Below are 20,633 nucleotides of genomic sequence, written 5' to 3'. Positions count from 1 at the left end.
CTGTACCTAGAGAGTCGTTGTACGACGAATGCAACATAAAGTAATATCCTTTCCAGAAAACAATATTGTGACATCGCGTGTAACCACAATGCCCCGGGAAGATTCTCGCGAAGACCATCGGGACTCGAAGTCATTGCACGACGAATGCAACATTGTTCGGGAGTAAATAATATTTCGGTTTCGTGCGGTGGCGAGTGTAAACGAGAAACGAACGAAGACGGAGCACCGAGGGGGCAACAGTCTCTCGCGAACATTCTTTGGTGTCCAGTGTATCGGGTTCTCTCATCCTCGACGATCAGCGAGCGTGTCGTCGCAGAGTCGTGGCCGCAGTCCTAGGTACCGAACTCGTACGACGACTTTTCCGTGGTGCACGTCTTGTGGGAACGCTCGAGGTGCGTGCAACCGCAGGCCCATCGTTCCCTCTATCGACGAATCCGTTCGCAGGATGCACTCGCGTACGTGATCGTACGAAAGTGACGCGACCGACCGCCTAGAGCCCGAAACCGCGTCGTTTCGATCACCCGGTGGAACTAATTTACACCTCGTTCGCCAACACGAGACTCGGCTACGAGTCGAACGAGCGAGCGTTTGTCACGCCGCGCGTTCAGCTTTTGCTCGTTCGAGTGCGTAACAACGTTTAGCGCAAGGATCCGTGGCCGTGGACGCGTATCACGGTGAACGAAAACGCTCTCGAGGAACCTAATCGACGCACTCGCGTCCGCTGTCACGTATACGTGACCTTGTTCATCGGTTGTCGGCCGTTGTCACGTACGCGGGAAAGATCGTATTCTTTAATTCACCGCGTCATCCGCGCGACTTGGGAAGTCGTTCAATGGAAAAGTATTATTTTGATGATTGCGGATAGTACTTTCGTGTAGAATTGTTCAATGAAGCGTTCAACGATCTGTATAACATTTTTTCTCTCATTCGTATACTTGCAAACTTCAGCATTTAAACACTGGAACGTGAATCTCTTCGTCGAAAGGAACACGAAACAACGATACACGAAACAACGATACACGAAACGATAAAAATTCCTTCGTAGGAAATTTTCGTGCCGCGTTCGCGGAACGTCGGTTTATGGTTACGAGAGAGAAGGAGATACGCTTCTGGCTGGACGAAATATCGTAACGAGGCGATCACGTGCGCGAGGTGACGCGACGCGACGCGAGACCTACGTGTACGTAATAAACAGGAAGAAAATGAATAACGCGTTTAATGATTCATCTAACTACGCGAGATTGGATAAGTGGAATTCAGGCCTTAGTCGAGTCATCGTTTCCACTGCTCGGGTTTCTTTCGCAGAAACTGCGCCTCGAAACCGTCACGGACACCCTGTATACCACGAGAACGCTTCACGCGAATGAAATCGCGCAGCATTCGCGTATCCATTGTCGGTCGGATATCTGCTTCGATAAGTTTCACGGATGGCCTGCTTGCGATACGCGCGCGTATGCAGGTCGACGTCGCGGCACGAGTTTCTGTGCATCCGTACCCTCTTTCTCTCTATTTTTCTCTCCTTTTGTACTACGATTCCGTGGCAGAATTGTACGCTTCCACGAGACGATACAGCCGATGCTAACCATTCTATCCGTGATATCGGTAGAATAGACTCTGCCTCGATTGGGGACCAGAAATCGCTACCTGCCCCGCTTTCGAGACAACCGATCGATTATTTTATTCCACGAAAGCGGGAATTACTGAATTCATTTCGAAAGTTTCCCGTTACTTTACTCATTTTTTCTGGAACAAATGTCGGTATTGAACCTTACAGTTATCAATAGTTTTGTCCATTCGAATTTTCAAGTATTTCGAACACTTCTTGTTCCCTCTTACTTGTTTCTTCTTAAATAGAGTAGTATTTGCTCTCGATATTGCATCATATGCTAACACTTTCATCGTCGTGAACCCTGTCTGGCGGATAGTTAACGATTGAGAAACTTGTTTCCGACGAATCGAAAGTTTTCCGAAGCGCCACCGCAAAAGCGAAACTTTCCAGTATGTGGAAAACAAACTTTGCGACCCTGCTGGTACCATAATTATCCGAGTCTGAACCTCGATCCGAGGTGATTTGAATAAGAAAGTGCGTATCTGCAATTGCTTCCAAGAAAACATATAAAATGCCTATTGTAACAGTCATTTGCGTGGAATGTCAGCGGTGGGAGAAAGACCGTGTTCCACTCGTCATGGTCGGTCTGTATCCCTGAAAATCGTCCAGTCGGACTTGGATCGTTCCCTCTGGACCCTCTCGCCATAAAAAAAAAAAAACCACCTACAATATTATACGTATCGCGCAATAGACGTTTCGATAGTTCCTTCTGGACTCTCTCGATATAAAAAAAAGAAAAAAACAAGTACAATATTATACGTATCGAGCAATAGACGTTTCGATCGTTCCTTCTGGACTCTCTCGATATAAAAAAAAGAAAAAAACAAGTACAATATTATACGTATCGAGCAATAGACGTTTCGATAGTTCCTTCTGTTTTTTCTCGGTATAAAAACAAAAAAAAACACACGTACAATATTATACGTATCGCACAATAGACGTTTCGATCGTTCCTTCTGGACTCTCTCGATATGAAAAAAAAAACACACACACGCAATATTATGCGTATCGCGCAATAGACGTACAACAAATACATCGAAAGTTTCGCGGATAGTTTCGCGGATAGTTTCTTCGGTGAACACCTCGATGAAAAGTTACTCCACGCCCCGATAAAGGTCCAATGGTGTCGTAACGCCGCGATAACAACGATAACGCGCGCGTTGTCACGTCGATAACGAAACTCTGGACTACGGAGGACTGTATCGCGACTCGTCGTTCGTTCTCGATCCGCTCGATCCGCTCGATCCGCTCGATCCGCTCGATTCGCGTCTCGAAGAACGCGGAACGATCGTTACCTAGCGACGAGGATTCGTTTCACGGCGCGTAAACGCCCGATGATTCTTCCTCACCGTTTTCGCGCGTATTTGTCCCCATCGGGGCCCGGTGATCCCACAATTTCACGAGCGTGCACGTAGACCCGGTGTGTACCTACACGTATAGCGGAACGCACGCCGATCATCCGAACTAGTTATGTAAATGGCTTTGCATTCTTGACGCGATCTACGAGCGTATCGCGAAGCCGTTGTACGCCGCGCGGAGAATGCGCGCCGCGTTCTCCGCGCCGATTCTTTCGCCGTCCTCTTCTTTCTCGCATTCCTAGACCAGGCGCGACGCGGCCCGCCAGTTTTCCACGCTCCTCGCTTCGCGACCAGAGAAACGTTTCTTTCCACAGAGTGGATGGATCGTTTCTTCCTCCCTCGATCGATCGATACCACCATGAACCAACCACCTGTTCGTTCGCGAATTCCCCGCGAGATTTTTCGCAACGATCTCGGACAACGATTACACATCTCGAGACCGTGAATCCGTTCCTCTTTTCGAGGATGGTCGACCGCCATGTCCCATTTACCCTTTTAAAGACCGATGGAATTGCAGAGATTCGAAAAAAGAAAAAAAAATGAGCAATCTTCTGTCGAGGGACTGGAAAAGGGGTTCTGCTGATTTTTCTCGTTACTGATCCCACTGTGAGAGAACAGGGGAAATGTGGCTTTGTTTTCTGTGTATATAGATCTCGTTTGATCTGGCTCGAAGATCTCGGTACCGATAGAAGGCGCGAGTATTTTTTCAAAGTTTCCTGCTTTGCTTTTAGTTGTGTTTAAACTTCTCTCTGGTAACTTTGACTAGAATCTATAAAATGCAAACTTACGAGAAAACGACTCGTTGTGTAAACGACACTCGATAGGATAATTTGGAAATTGGACAACACGAATGGAAAAAAGATCACCCCTGCAAATAAAATAGTTTTTCTACACGTTGGAGAAGATTCTCAATTAAATACTCATTATTTCGAAGATCTCGGTACCGAAAGAAGGCGCAAGTATCGTTTCAAAGTTTGCTGGTTTGCTTTTAGTTGTCTTTAAACTTCTTTCTGTTAACCTTGACTAGGATTTATGAAACTGAAACTTACGTGAAAACGACTCGTTGTGTAAACGACACTCAACGACTTGCAAACAAAATACTTTTTCTACACGTTGGAAAAGATTCTCGATTAAATACTCATAATCTCACCCCACCGAATCGTCCCTCGCTGCAAGGGGTTTCCATCCCCTTTTCGCAAGACAGACCCTCGAAACAACTCGATAATTTATATCGTGCGTGAACAATCGTTCTCGAACGCGACTCCAGCGAGATTATCGGATCGAGTGAATATCCACGCGCGAAGAATTGAAAGAACTGAAAGAATTGCAAGAAACTCGGGCGGAATTTTCCTTGAAAGTAAACGAGCACGTTCGACGAAAACGTTTTTCTCGTTTGGTCTTCCCCCCTCTTCGCAAGGTTTCTTCGCGCTTCGAGAGAAAAAAAGAAGGAACGCTAATTACGGTCAAGTCGTAAAAAAAATATTTTAACCACGCGATGATGTTCCTACGGCCGGCAGCCTTCCCTGGGAACGACGAACAATTCCTTTTTTTTTTTCCTTTTCTTTCGGCATCGAGCGAGTTTTCCGGCGCGGTGTAGAAGGGAGACGCGCATTTTTTATTCTCTCCTCTCCTCCTCCCCCCCACCGTGGTGCCCTCTCTTTGATTCTCTTCGCGCTAATCCCTCGAGCGTAAAGGCATAGCCATATAAAGCCACGGTAGATAGAATATTATTTCGCCCCTTTCTGGGATCGCAAACGAGGTTGGCACAAGAGATCGTAATAACATCGGGCACCATTACCGTGGTAAAATACTAGTTTTTCTACCGGTTTCCGCCCGTTGATTGCAGCCACGATGCAACCGCGGCGCGCGTCGTATACAACCGGCGAGTAATTATTTTTTTTAATTGTGCGAATTCATCGAGTGAAAGAAAGTTGCACGGAACTGCGGGAAATTATTCTCGTTCACCGGGTAACGTGTTCCTCGAGGCGTTCGAACGTTAACCGCGTTTTTCGTGCACCGATACGTATCGCTGTCCGCGAACGGACATCGTCGCGACCGAGAACGCGCTCTACGCTTGTACACGCGATAATACTCGGGGGATCGTGTGAGAAAAGAGAAGAAAAAAGAAATTAAAGACAAAAATAAAAAAAATTCCAACTTGGAAAAGTACGGTGCGCGGTACGAGAGAGTGATGATTTTTGTTCTGTTCCCCGTGGAAGAACGGTGGAGGAAATACGCGAGTTTCCTCGAGCGTGAACCATTCCGCGCGAGGAACGTCGGAAGGTGTTCCCCATCGCCCGTAGGGGATCCAACGTCGAGATTAGCGCCGAGAGACGCATGGGAACGAATAGTTGTTGTTAATTGTTTCCTGAGGAACGCGTGGAAATTCCTTCTCGCGGTTTCGTTCGCCGGACGGTTTTACAATCGCGTACGTAAACGATTGCGCGCGGCAATTACTCGCGCGTAGAGCACAGGATCGGACGATCCCGCGATACGTGTCGGTGTACCGAACGCGATCACTTTAAACGGGCACAGAGCTCGCGAAAAACTGTGGGCGGAACGCGTTCGATTGTTACACATCCTTGAAACCGGCCCGCGCGACCGATCCGTGTCATCGCGTATATTTCGCTTGCGCAATCGTGGATAGGGAACAGAGAGGAAAGAAACGCAACCGAGGATCGAGATCCTCCTTTACGAGCGTTCCGCGAGCGGCTCGCGGAACCGCACAATGGCTGAAGATAATGGGGAGAATTACGATCTACGCGCTCGAATTGAATCGTACCGTCTACCGGGAAACCCTCCTCTTGCGTTTACGAGTTAATTAGATGCGTCGTCTAACCGATCCGCGTTACGAAATCAACGCTCCGTTTTGGCGTTTAGTCGATGCTTTTTCACTCGATAGAGAAATATTCTTTGGAGCTGATCGTGCGATTGAGAGAAACGTTGTTTTGTTGAGAAGTATTCTTTAGAGCTGATAATACGATCTAGAGAAATATTGTTCTGCAGAAAAATATTCTTTAGAGCTAATAATGCGATATAGAGAAATGTTCAACAGAGAAGTATTCTTTAGAGCTGATAATGCGATATAGAGGAATGTCCTGCAGAGAAATATTTTTTAGCACTGATAATCCTATATAGAGAAATGTTGTTCAGCACGGTACAGAAAAAGATCGTTCAGCGTTGCTAATACGATAATGCGATATAGAGGAATGTCCTGCAGAGAAATATTTTTTAGCACTGATAATCCTATGTAGAGGAATGTTGTTCAGCACGGTACAGAAAAAGATCGTTCAGCGTTGCTAATACGATACGAGGAGATATTATTTGTAATTAACAATAAAATGTGAAAATTTTCGAATTCGATCCGGGGCACGGGCCGAGGATAATAAGAAAGTAGAAAGTCCGTAATGAAAACGTTGAAGCTGCGCGAAAATTATAAAAAAGAAAGTTGAAAAGCAAACGGAGACGTTCCTAATAGCGGTACCGCCGGATAAGAATACGAGAAATTGATTCGATGAGAAATATTTCCGAGGTTTCACGCGAAACATGTGGAACGCGAGTCAATTTCGAACGCACGCCATTTTTTTCAGCCAAGCGACGCGTTTCGAAACACGCGCACGCTTTCTGCGCTCGTAGACGTACCTCGAACCGATCGGTCTCGGTTCTCGCGAGCCTAAATTCTCTTCAACCGTACCCTGACCCGTCGTTTACCATTACAATAAATTTCTAGTCGGTCAGAATGGAAACAAATAGATAACAATTCATTTCTCATCTACTTAAAAATGCCAAAGGGCCCGAACTTCAAAAGTAAAACATTCTCCAGTGGGTAAGCCCAGAAGCAAATACACAGAAATTTGCTCAGAGCATCGCTCCAAAGGTCTCCAAAGGGGTGAATAATAAATTCTCTCGACGAAGAGGATAGATAAAATCTTCGTTAGATCGGTATCGGAATAAATACCGTAGAAATTGGTTCGCGATCGTTCCGAGATGCTCGAGGAGGGAAACGGAGTAGAGATAAAGCGGAGAAATTCCAGCGAGAACGATCGAAAGAAGAGAATAAAGCTTCCCCGTGGTCGTCGTAAGCGCGTTGATTCGTCGGTTGGTCGTCGGTTCCATTACGATGACGAATTGTCGCGAAGAACGCAATTTCTCTCTTGTCCGCGTGTATTCGCGGATCGTGACGAGCCACGCCGTGGGGCGGAGGACGAGAAACGATTAAAGAAGAAAACGGATAACGGGCGACGATGGTGGTTCGCGTTACGCGCCTCGAGTGCGCGTTCTCTTTATCGGCAAAGTGCATTTCGGAGTTGTCTCCAACGGTTGATAACTTCGTGCTCGTCGAACGCTCGTGACAATTAATCGCGATAGTTTTCGAGAGTTTAACAGCGACGACGAACGCGAGAGCTAGTCCGCTTCGTCCACGCGTGGAACGGGCAGGGAGAAAAATGAATTCGGGACAACGAACCCGCGCGTCTCTCTCTCGTTCGCGATGACGTGGAAAAACCGACACGTACGCGCACCGGCCGCTGTCACGTGCGCGTGATCACGCACCGTCATTCCCGGTTCATTATTAAATTTATACACCGTGGGCCGAAATTCACCGTGAGGACCAATTGTCAAGATTCTAGGGCTCGAGACAGGGCGCAAATATAAAATAGAAAAATTGCATTTTGTAGTATTGCGAGAAATTCATTCGAGAGTCTAATACACCTCTGTGTGTACACGTTGGAAGAATTTTCTATTTGGAAAGGTTTACTTTCGTATATACCACGAAAGGAACTTTTATACGAGTCTTCTTCAAAATTGTGCAATGTTTGGCGATGATTCTTCCTATTTCGGAGAAAATATACGATCGTTTCTGGATGGACCACCCGGTACAGTCACGTTACAACTCGGTCTACTTTCCAGCGGTTCGTGTTCCAGCGAATCGGCAGTCGATCGGCGTGCAAAGAAGGCGCGAGCGAAAATCTCGTTATTAGCATTCGCGAAGGAGGTCCGTGGTGTATTCGCGAGAACCCCAGGCGCGCGAATCGCTCGTTTTTCTGTTTTTTTTTTCTTTTTTTTTTTTCATTTTATTGCGGTTCAAGCCGAGACGGAGTTCTCAGGGGGAGGGCCGTACGAAAGCGAGAAACGGAAGGACGGAAAAGGCCCCGGCTACCGTGCACGCCTGGTAGCCACATGTTGCTGTAAATTCGCGCGCGGCGGAGGATCGTTAAGTCGAGGGAAAAGGCGCGTCTCACGCGGCGCGAGAGCGAAATATTGGCGCCATGGTATTACAAGGTAGTCGCGGGGCGATAAATTCTATCGGCAATATTATTACCAGCGATAAGCGTCGTCTCGGTAGCTTCGCGAGCAGTCAATTTATTACCGTGGCTTGATATCGCGATACTTTACGGGCCACGCGCGGCGACCATACTTCATCGACTTTTTGGGGGAACTCTCTTCGACCTCGTCGACGAATCCCCCCCTTCGATCGCGTCGATGGATCTCCCTTCGACCTCGTCGATGGATTTCTCTTTCGCCTCGTCGATGGATCTCGCTTCGACCTTATCGGTGGACTCCCCTTTAACCTCGACGATAGATTTCACAATAATGGATCCTTTGTCGAGGAGTTCGTCTAAAGATCCTCTCTCGATCTCGTCGATGGATATCCCACAACCTCGTTTATGGATTACTCTTAAATTTTATCGATGGATCTCCTTCGACCTCGTCTATCGATGGATTCTCTCTCGACCTTATCGGTGGACTCCTCTTTAATCTCGACGATAGATTTCACAATAATGGATCCTTTGTCGACGACCATGTCTAAGGATTCTTTCTCAATCTCGTCGATGGATCTTCCTTCGACCTTACCGATGGATACTCCATAATCTCATTTGTGGATTACTCTTTGATTTTATCGATGGATCCTCCTCGACCTCGTCTATGGATCCCATTTTGACCTTATCGATGGATCCCTCGTCGATGGATTCTCCTTCGACCTTATCGATGGATTTTCTTTCGATCTTATCGATGGATCCGCTTTCGACCTTATCGATGGACCCCTCGTTGATGGATTCTCCTTCGACCTTATCGATGGATCCCCTCCCTTTCGACCTTATCGATGGATCCCTCCTCTATGAATCCCCTCCCTTTCGACCTTATCGTTGGATCCCTCGTCTATAGACCTCTCTTTCGACCTTACCGATGGATCCCTTTCGACCTGATCCATGGATCCCTCCTCCAACGAGGAATTCATCGATGAATCTCCCTTTACCCACGTCGACCCATCTCCCTTCAACCTCACCGATGGATCCCTCCTCTTAAACCTCCCGGATACAAAATCCCCCTTCCATTTCGTCGATAAATCGACCCGTTCGACCTCGCGGATGGATCTCTCGAGACGGTTTCGAGTTTACAGAAATAATAAAACGGAAACGACGTACGGGCGGCCGAAATTCCATTCGCGTTCCCGGTCGACGCATGCTGGTAAGCTCTCAGGAATGCATTCTCTCAAATTGGGACAATTGAGGAGGAATGCGGGACCCGGCCGGCGGGTTAGGTCGGAATAAGGCAAGGCGTCCAGGGGCGTTCGGGCGTCGCGTCTTTCTTTTCTATCCGTGAGTCATCCCGGTGGCAGCCACCGGCGCAGATCGGCGTACACCGTCCTGATCGAGCCGCTCGAGAAAACGATCGATTCGTTACCGATACTCACCAAAGAGAGAATATCGTTCACCAACCGACCAATCGCCAAATCGTCACCGATCCGTACCTCGAGATTACCAACTGGCCGAGCGAGTCGGTGCACGCGAGATACGAAAATATACCGCCGAGTTTATTTTTCCACTCGTATAATTCCCGAACGTATCTCACCGCGATGTTTGTAAAAGACTTCTTTGTTTGCTCCCACGATCGGATAAATGGCACCGAGAGCGATCAACGAGGAAAAAAAAAATTTCATTTATTATTCGACCCGACGTTTCGTCCTCTCCGTAGTCTGCACGTAGGATTGCAACATCGAGTCGAACGAGTCAACATTTTTTCCATTAACAGTATCCGCATCTGTTGCCCTCGATAGCTGTACAAAGTAGCTTTTTTTTCATACAGTTAACCATCGTACGTCACGTGGATACATTTCGAAGGAAAATCTGTGCGGGAACCGTTACCGAAATCGGAGCGAGTAAAGAGAGCGGATTCAAACTCGAGAAGAGGGATTTCTCGTACGGACACTTCGAGTCGAATTATTCGATTTGCAATTAACGTTTGCACACGTGACCTTGACGTATTTAAAACCGAGGCGCGAATATCGCAAATGTTAGTCGATGGTTCTCGAGGAAGATTTTTAGTTTCTTTTGTATATAGTTTCCCGTCATTGAGGGACTTCGAAATAAAAAATTGAAACAAAGTCCAGTGGAAATGTCACGAAATTCACTCGTGCGAGAAGAAACGTTCGTCAAGCTTGACTTTTATTTTCTCGAAATGGAGAAGAAAGTTTTCGAGAAGAAAGTTTTCGAACACGGTCTGGTCGAGTTTCTATGCTACCTGCGACACGCTCGATCCCATCGCTAATCGCGTCAGAGGCCCTCATGCCCGTCCGCTCAACCTCGCCCGCGTTGTCCTCGCAGCCCCGTTGATATTTCTTTTCTTACGTAACGCGTGTCCCGGCCCTCGCCATCAAGATCGCATTCCATTCCGCCACCCTCGTGCCGCAGTGCGTTCAACCGGAGTTCGTCGACGTTCTACGAAACTCCAACGCTCGTAAAAAGGGAGCAAAAGTGTACTTGGAAGCGTATTCGAGAGCCGAGCGCCGACTTCTACTTTACTTTTCGAAAATTCGACTCTCGGTAATGATTAGAGACACTCTTGGACATTGTTTCTCCTCTTGACTCGTGGAGGCAAAAATCGACTAAATATTTCTTTTTTTTAATAACGAACAGTCGGTACGGTACTGGAAAATTTAACTCGAAGAGGGAACAAAGAAGCCGACGATAATCCTCGAACGCGACACAGAAAGAGACATCGAAAATTGGAATATAATTTAGCAGGTAATTTGCCCAACCGCGACGAAAATTGACGCACAAGTGTATCCAATTTGTAACTCTCAACTTCGTCGAAACCTTGGATTTGTGTAATTTAATTAAAAAACGATCGATCGACGTGTACTCGTTCACTTCGAGAAAATAAAAGTAATAAGGAGAAATAGCCTGTCACGACTCAAATAAGAATAAACGGTTCAAGTTTCGTGCTGGAAACGGGTCGTCGTTCATCTATACAATATTTTCGTTGTTCGTTCATTGTATAATAATCGAAATATTAGTTTCCACTCCCGTGTGTACCTGTTGATTTTCACTCGACTCACGGTTTCCTACTCGGTGGCACGTTTCCCTCCTCGAGCACCGATTCTTGACTTTCGTCCCGTTCTTTTTCCTCGGGGACGGCGTGAGTCGCGCCACCAACTCCAGAAAACCACCGACGATCTTAATCGACATCGATACCACCCGTTCGATGGCCACGAATCCGCGACCGCTTCTCACGGTGTCTGTCACTCGACTGGCCGGTGAACAAGAGAATATCTGCGGTTAACAATAGCAGAATCGCGAATGGGTTCACGGTGTGTACGAACGTGCACCGACACGTTTCGGCCAAGGGAACTCTAGCAGGGATGCGACAAGGGGAGGGCCCCTCTCCTTTTATATCTCTATCGATTCCAATCTGGAACGATCGCCGCTGACTAAGAATCGCAGCGGTGTCTCGAAGACTGCACGATGCAACCGCGCGTGGAAAATTCACGATCGACGATAAGAGCCTCGACGTGGTCCACGAGCAACGTGTGAACTTACGAGGAACGACGAAAACGTGATGTCGATAGTCAAGCGAGGAGATCGTTGCGCGAGAACGTAGCGACAGTTTATAGAATTATCTGTCGTCATCCAAGATTTTTCAATTCTGAATTTTCTTAATATTCGAATGGTAAGTTTCTTTCCGCGCAACGAAGAGTCGTTTAATTCTTCGATAGATGTATCGGTTCGTTTACGATCGAGATGTAAATGTGTCGTTTCTGGTACGTTTTAAGTGTTTTCTACGACTGTGATTGTTACGAGGAACTGTAAATGTATACCGAAGTTTCATTTCGATCTTGGAAGTGAGTCGACGATCCGATAGAATTTTTAACGAGTATTTACCGTTACATCGGTAAACGATCGTCGAACAGCACTGTCGTAGATCTTGCATTTTACGCGCAACGTTATCGATAAGTCTATTTCCTGTCCAGATATTCCGCAAACAAATTTTTATGCTCGCGTACGCGTCACCCGTGAAACTGTACATTCTTTTTCTGAATCTCTTTTCGCGTTAAATGGTCGACATAACTGTTCGAGAGGACTTAAATTCTAATCGTTTCCGCGAGACTCTCGGTATTTTTTAATAATTTTCTCTCATCTCGTTTAAACGTTCCGCTCCTGTAGCTGCACCGAACACTCGTCTTGGTTTATTTTGCGTTTCTTGCGTACGCGCTTTGTAACGGAGAGTTCTTCCTGTTTGATATCGGTAAACTATTACTATTATTATTATTATTGCTATTACTATTACTATTACGTTTACTGATACTATTCCTATTACTATTACTATTATTATTCCTATTACTATTACTGTTACTATTATTCCTATTACTATTATTATTATTATTATGATATCTATAAAGATCGAAGCGTGCTCAAAATTTTTAAACGACAGTGTAAATACCACAAGAGATACGTACAACCAGTAAACATTAACCTGCATCGAAACCCGGAAGACGAGTACCTAGGCGCATCGTTGCATCGTTGCATCGTTGCATCGTTGCATCGTTTCGGTTCAGATCTGGATGGATACACTTTCCTACTGGACTCGTTTGTTCTGTCGCGAACGTATGTAGGTCGCATCCCATTCTAGAATCTTTTTTTCATGGCGCGCACGATGGAAAGCGGCGATAAATGGACACCAGTTTCTCAAGGTACGTTTGAAGAAACTGTGAGAAACACTCCGAGAAAATGCCTCCAGCTCGCGGAAGTGCCGCGATGGCGGAACGCGTCTAACGCGTACACAGGTACAAACGATCGCGCGTGTTTCCAGCTTGTCGACGATAACGCGAATTACTTTTCCATTGGTCGTCGTTAACCTTTGAATACCCACCGTTGCGAAACCGCAACGTATTTTTCATTGAAATTTACCCGGGAGAGCCTCGAGAGGCGTTACTCCGCCATTCTTCGATAAGAGTTAATTTAAAGCCAACCGAGGAGCCTTGAGACGTTATTCTGTTCCTCGATAAGAGTTTCGTTAGATAAGTTGCGCTAATTGTAATTAACGAAAATTTTTTTCCATTGATACCTGTTAACTTTAAATGCACACGGTTAAGAAACTGCAACGTATTTTTCATTGAAATTTACCCGAGAGAGCCTCGAGAGGCGTTACTCCGCCATTCTTCGATAAGAGTTAATTTAAAGCCAACCGAGGAGCCTTGAGACGTTATTCTGTTCCTCGATAAGAGTTCCGTTAGATAACTTGCGCTAATTGTAATTAACGAAAATTTTTTTCCATTGATGGTTGTTAACTTTAAATGCACACGGTTAAGAAACCGCAACGTATTTTTCATTGAAATTTACCCGAGAGAGCCTCGAGAGGCGTTACTCCACCATTCTTCGATAAGAGTTAATTTGAAGCTAACCGAGGAGCCTTGAGACGTTATTTTGTTCCTCGATAAGAGTTCCGTTAGATAACTTGCGCTAATTGTAATTAACGAGAACTTTTTTCCATTGATCGTCGTTAACTTTAAACGCACACTGTTGCAAGACTGCAACCTATTTTTGATTTAAACGCACCTGGAAGAGAGCCTCCAGAGACGTTACTCCATTCTTCGATAAGAGTTACACGAGTTGAGTCGCATTAATCGTAATCGACGCGAATAATGCTTTCAATTCGGTACGTTCTATCCAGCCTAGGCTTGTGTTATTAAATGAAATGTTTTCTACGGATGTGTAAGTATTTTATATATAATTATTTCTCGGTTGTATACCACGTTATTAAATATTGATGACGCGTTTTCTAGCGTTGCACTTCTACAACCCATTTTGCTCAATTTTGATATTAATTCAATTTCGATATCCGAGTGAAATAATTCTTTTCAATTTTATTCGCAACTTCGTTTGAAACAAAAAAAAAACTATGCATTTAAAGGTCGAATAGAGGGTTGGTCGACGATTTCTTTATTTATTTTTCTCTGGAACGAGACCGTGCCCTGTATGCGCATCGGTTTAAAAAATTTTCCCGGACGACAAATAATGTCCATCGAGAACGATGGTCGCGGCTTATCGGGGCTATTAAATATTTACCAACGAGGCGGGAGAGCTTCCAAGCTTCGAGCGTGGATTCCCGCTGAATCGCGCGACTGTCTCGATAAAATCGATCGGATCTTCGTCGTACAACGGTGGCATTCACGGTGAAATACAAAACTGCGAAAAAAAAAACAGGGAGGAAGAAATTCCCCGACCGACCTGACTATTTTGTTAACAAAAATTACGAAAAATAAAAATTTCCACTCTCAAAATCTACACCAACCGTGACTGTTCCACCTCTTCTATCGTGTGTTTGTAGAGTAATTTTTTAATAAAAAAAAATCGCCTAATACTTTGCGATAGAAATATACAGGGTGCACCATAAAAAGGTAAACAAGCTTCGATATCGTAGACTCTCTCCGAACGATGAAAAACTATCGTACGAGAGAAACATTTTTCATTCGCGACAGAGTATCATGGGAACGTTTAAAAATTCCTAAAAATAATTCCCTTTGGCAAGAATCCTACCAATGATTCAATTTTTAGTATTATCCGAGCATCATCGTAGACTTTTCAAATTATTTACCATATCGACTCCTAATAAAAAGTTCACGAACCTATGGTTTACACACCACCTTTTTCATTTTTGGAGAGAGCAGAATGGGATAGATTCGATCGCATATTCCCAAAGCGTCCTGTACGTGCCAGTTGGTATTTTTTTTTTTTTTTGTACGCGACCTGTCGATCGATACTATTTAAATTCGAGGGAAATTTGCGCGCAAAGTGCATCGCAGGTAGTTACGCGTTACAACTGATTAGGGAAAAACGAGGCTTGCGTCGATAGTAGCTGGAGGACACGCTGTGAATCCCATTAACGTTATCGTATCGTTCCCGTTCGAGCTCGAACAACGTAGGAGGCAAACCTTCGCGGTGGATTAAGACCCCGAAGATCTCCCCGGAGTGGAGAAACAAGAGGACGCCAAATAAAGAGGACGCCAAATAAAGAGGCCACGCGGCGCGACAAGAATACTCCGCGTTTTTTTTATTTTCGACCGCGTACGCGCGTAATGGGACCGAGAACTTTCATAATTTCGTTTTTCGAAACCGTCTGGAAAAACAACGCAAACATTCTCTGAAAAGAATACGATGGAAAATTGTACGAAAGAGTGAATTGATTGTAATCCGAAAGTTGCTATTGCGAATCGAATCGAATCGAACGATACTCGAGCAAGTCACGCGGTACGCGTACAAAGTCTGCCGCGAGATTAAAAATTGAAATCGACGAAGGATCGAAATTAGATACGTGTGGCTTTTCTGTATCGATACCGAGACGATCGAAAGCGAAGAATGGCTCGTTCTACCGTACCTCCAACTTTCGTCCCCTCTACTATTATTTTCCCTATTATCCGAGCATCATCGTAGACTTTTCAAATTATTTACAATATCGAAGGGAATCGTTAAAAAAAATATACGTATATAAAATTGTATAAAAACAAAAAGTATTCTCTGGTACGACGAAGAGAAGCTTTCTTCTCAATTCGAGGGAAATCCCCCCGTTTAGAGTTCATACTATTTCCAACGACAAACACGAATCACGTATCGTCGAAACGATTCGATCGATCTCGACGAGAGATAATCGTTCGTAAAAAGTAAAACCGACGATTAAATGTCCGTTGCAATTTCACCGCGTTGGTATCTATCGGTGGTTCAGATGCGTTCATAGAGGAACTTCTCTCGTTCCTTCTCGCCTCGTCTCGCCGTACGTAGATACGATTAGCTTACGGGTCACGTGTGTAAAGCGTTTGTTACGCAAGACCGACGTATCGGGTCAACGACTTCCTTTTTCTTCGTACACGGACGAAAGGGGGATAGGAACGCAGCTGGAGCAATTAATCGACTAAAAATAATTACCGAGTCAATGTTAAGCGCGATACGGGATTTCTCGCGTATACTTAAGGCGCACGCTAAATTCTTCGCGTTTCGTCGCCGCGCATACTTACGTACACGATCGCGAGCCGTCCTTTCTACGAAGCGACTCTTTCCTTGGAAAATCGGTTTGCAAAAACTGTGGGGATCTCGCGCACCGTGATCGTTACCCATCGAATACCGTTCTTGGATCGCGACGAGACGATACGTTCTTCGAAAAAAAGAAACCTCGTCCAGGAATTTCGATAAAACTGTAACCGTTCTACGCGCGTAAAGTGTACCAGAACGTAATCCTCGTCTGGAGAGCTACAGGTAACTCTAAATCTTGTCTTTGATTCTGATCGATTCTCGGCGCAAGTGTATTTAAATTTTTGCAAATTTCTTCTCCGTGTCTACCGGTAACCTCTCGTTTTTAATTTCTTGGAATTTAATTACCGGTCAATCTGTATCGAACAGCAGCGCGTAGTGTACTCCAGTGGGGGTCTACCGGGACCCCCGCGCGGATACTTGTAGAGTCAGGGGGTCGAATGAACCAATTTTTCAGTTTCGTCGTTCGTATAAGAGGACAGTCGAGTTTCGACGAGCGAAAAGCAAGAGTGGCTACGTAGGTCGTTCTCGACTCGAGAAGAGAGCTCGGTTGGTAACCCCCCGGGCATCGACGAATACAGTGAACGCGATCGCGCTCCGTTGGAAAAGGATCCCGCTCCCGGTGGTTTTCTTTCGGCGCGATTCCACGCGGATAAGGGCTTTGTCGGTGACATTTACGAGCGAGAACTGTTACCCGGTTATTCGTGGCGAAACGAAAGAGAAACAAACCACTGGAAGATAACGGATAAAGAACGCCTTGTGCGTTCGCCTCCTCCTATCTCCTCGCGTTTCGAATTCAACGAGAGGTTGGCTTGTCCCTCGTACGAAATATCGACCGAGATAAATCGTCGAGCAAACATCGACAGGTCCCGATGAAAACCTCTGCTCGAACATCATCGCCAAAAATTGGCCGCGAATCGGTAGGTTCGATCGCGTTTTTTTCTCAACGAATACGTTATCTCGTGATTCGTCCAAGTGTTTCATTACTCGTTTCTCGCGAAGGTAGTCTAACAATATATTCGATTACTCTTACGAACATTTGGTTACTTCGACACTAGTTTGACACTTGGTTCGATCATAGCTTTAGAAGCTTTCGGTCAGCTTACGACTCAATACTAATTTCGTACGTTTAATTGTAGTCTTGGGAATTTTTGATCGTCCTACGTTTTGACACTAATTTGAAAGATTATAATTAAATTATCTCGCATTAGAAACATTCATCACCTTTTCCACTAATTTATCTTTCTCTGAACACGTCACCAATGTTGCATCAAATGCATTCGGAATTTTGGATGTAACAGAACTTCGAAACTTGGTTCATCTTACATCTTAATACTAATTTCATACGTTTAATTGCAGTCTTGGGAATTTTTGATCGTCCTACGTTTTAACACTAATTTGAAAGATTATAATTAAATTATCTCGCATTAGAAACATTCATCACCTTTTCCACTAATTTATCTTTCGCTGAACACGTCACCAATGTTGCATCTAATGCATTCGAAACTTTGGGTGTCGTTGTCGAAGCTTCGAGACATTTTCAGTGCATCGATGCAATCTAGTTACCACGTTCGTTTGTGCGACCTCGTGTAGAATATTGCAGCAGTGCACGGTCTCCGTGTCAGAGACACGCTTGTGTAACGGGTAAGACGATAGAGATTTCAACGTTTCGTTGCTCTCGAATTGGGTCAGCCAGTGTCCATTTTTTCGTTACGTTCGTCATCCATGAAATCTATGGCCCCTTTCGGAGCAGACGTGTCTCGTGTTTCGTCCACTTTTTACAAACAGAGTTCACCTAAAATGAAACACTTGGCTCTGGAGGAGAACGTGTCTTCCTTCACTGTGAAACTATTAATAGGATCGTTATCAATGTGAACAATTACCACGGTTCGCTCGATTTCTTCGGGTCTCGCGCTACTTTTATACTTTTAGACACGATCTCTCGTGCATTGTTTACCTGCGTCTGGCTACCTTTGTATTTTACTCGTTTATTCGTTCGTACAGCGAAGAGTTCGTGACCGTAAATAAATGAATGAATAAAAAAATTCTCGCGATCGACTCTCGATTTCGTTTCGATCTCCTCTTAATGGCGACCGTAGGCATTTCACAGGTTAACGCGAACAATTTGATTAAAACTCTACCGGTCACTGTCGCTTCCTGGAGAATCGAAAGTCGCTCGAAAGATCGAAGAAATTGGCGCCGGATTTTTTTTTCTTTTTTGCAAAATAACGGTGAATTACCAGCGTTGGTTAACACGGCAGCCGGCGGCAGCTGGTATTTTGAAACGAGCGTTAATGAATTTCGAGACGAACCGCGGAGAACACCTTTACGATCTTACGAGGGTTTAACAGGTAACGGTATCGCGAGTTATTGTTCGACAACGTCTCCTCGCGAAGCGCCATCCTCTCTTTCCGCTTTCGGGGACATCGTAATTTCACGAATTAATGTTGAAAAGACAGTTACAACATTTTTCATTACACCGACGCGACGACCGTGACACTAATTTATAGTCGAATACTGGGACATCGTAAAAAAAAGAAAACAAAAAAGAAAAAAGTACTTAACCCTCGTCGTGTCACGCGCGGGTCCCTACAGACCCGGGTTACCGTTAACGCAACTTTCCTCGGAGAAGAAAGAAAGTGGGATAAAATACTAAAATCTTTCTTCCGAGTATTCATTTCTCTCGATGACGATCCACATCATTTCTTCTTCTCTCGTCACTTGATACTCTATCGTATCGTTCATTCCATTCTTTAACGTACACGATCTTCGTGCAACGAACAAATGGTATTTGAATTCGAGGATCGACCGTAAAACGAAGCACCTGGTAGGTGGAAATGTTCCGTTATCGTTTTCGTAAAATGTCGACCGATTGTTGCGCAATTTGGCCAACTTTTGTTAATTCCCGCTAAAACCCGAACGAGCACGAGTAAACAGAGTCCTGTTGCCTCGGATCGCGATTCACGAGCGTGACTGCTCGTCAATGGCGTGTTTATCGAGCGACCGAGGTGGTTCGGTTTCTTACGATTAGACGAGAATTAGTGGACTGAGCCGTGAGACTCGAATCTGGCGTTCGTTACCGAATACGTTACTCGGTTACGAAACGCGAGCGCGAGTTTGTATTATCGAACCGGTGTTCGGACGAGGTACTCGGGAACCCGGTTATCTTTTATCTGGATCTCGCTTATCTGCCGGTTAACGCATCGCGTTCCAACGTAACAGTTCTCTGTTTAAAGTCACCGAATTTTGTTCTCGGTTTTCACGCTACCGTCAATTGGATTCGTCTTCCTTCAGAACGATAACGATTAAAGACAGTCAAACATCGAAGAACGTAACGAACTCGCGTTTAATCTCGAGATTCGCGTGCCTGTGCGTTTCAAAATTATTATCAATATTATACAGAAGAGCGACAATCGCGAACCGACACGCAGAATTTGTATACACTCGCATCGGTTACAGATTTTATATTACACTTAAGTACAAGAACAGTGTACTTAGTTTTACTTTCGTGCCTCGATTTCGTTTCTCTTATTCTATCGTCTTACAATTGTATTTCTATCCTTCTTATTCGATCTTTATTTAATTCTACCGGTATTCTCGTTATATTATTTGTTAGGTCGAGAACAGTGTGCTTAGTTATACTTTCGTGCCTCGGTTTCCTCTTCTCTCGACGCTCTATCGTATCGTTCTATTCCATCCTTTAACGTACACGATCCTCGTGCGACGCAACGAACAGTGTTTGGAATTTATCTCGAACAGATTCGTCCCCGTTCGAATCGATTAACATTATTAATCGACGTCGAAGCACCCGTGCGAGGTAACATCTGTCGATCGGAGCAGATCCTTGACGCGTGCTCTCTCTTTGCCCGGGACCCAAACATATGTCGCGATTCCCTCTGTTCTCCGTTTCGATTACGAACTCCTTTGTTTCCACGGCTCTCTCCGTTGGTCTCCGTTTCGATTGTTTTTCACCGTACGAGGGTTAACTCCGTTTGCAAACCCCCTGCAGCCGTCCACGTGCACGTACGAGAATCGTACACCCCGTTGATATCGAACGATCGATAAACGAGCTACGATATTTCCTTGCCACTTTCGTCGTGTTATAATTCTTCTTGTTCAATCTTTAGTTAATTCACCGGTATTCTCATTACATTATTCTCGAGGTTGGGTCGATAACAGCGTAATTAGTTTTACTTTCGTGTCTGGTTTTCTTCTTCTTTCGTCGCCCGAATTTACAATCTAATTTCGCGTTCGCACGCGGTGGCGCGTACCTTAAAGTGTTTGCATCCCGAGAACCGATCCTCGCGGAGGAATGCAATTGCTTTCGTTACGTCGACGGGATGATCTATGGATCATTGTGCCCGA

General features: G+C 45.2%; 2 protein-coding genes across 4 annotated transcripts in view; one reads left to right on the top strand and one right to left on the bottom strand.

Moving 5' to 3' along the window:
* Positions 1-20,633, bottom strand: part of LOC143149907 (signal-induced proliferation-associated 1-like protein 2) — a 75,271-nt gene that overhangs the window by 22,337 nt on the left and 32,301 nt on the right. The window lies entirely within an intron of this gene.
* Positions 16,279-20,633, top strand: part of LOC143150453 (uncharacterized) — a 31,312-nt gene continuing 26,957 nt past the window's right edge. For both annotated transcript variants that reach the window (XR_012993062.1, XM_076318728.1), the window contains exon 1: positions 16,279-16,493. The gene's annotated coding sequence lies outside the window, so the exon portion shown is untranslated. The remainder of the gene's footprint in view (positions 16,494-20,633) is intronic.

This window comes from Ptiloglossa arizonensis, chromosome 8 (assembly GCF_051014685.1).
Source record: "Ptiloglossa arizonensis isolate GNS036 chromosome 8, iyPtiAriz1_principal, whole genome shotgun sequence".
NCBI classification, from domain to species: Eukaryota; Metazoa; Arthropoda; class Insecta; order Hymenoptera; family Colletidae; genus Ptiloglossa; species Ptiloglossa arizonensis.
The sequence above is the reverse complement of the archived record's forward strand: the minus strand, read 5'-3'. Positions and strand labels throughout refer to the sequence as shown.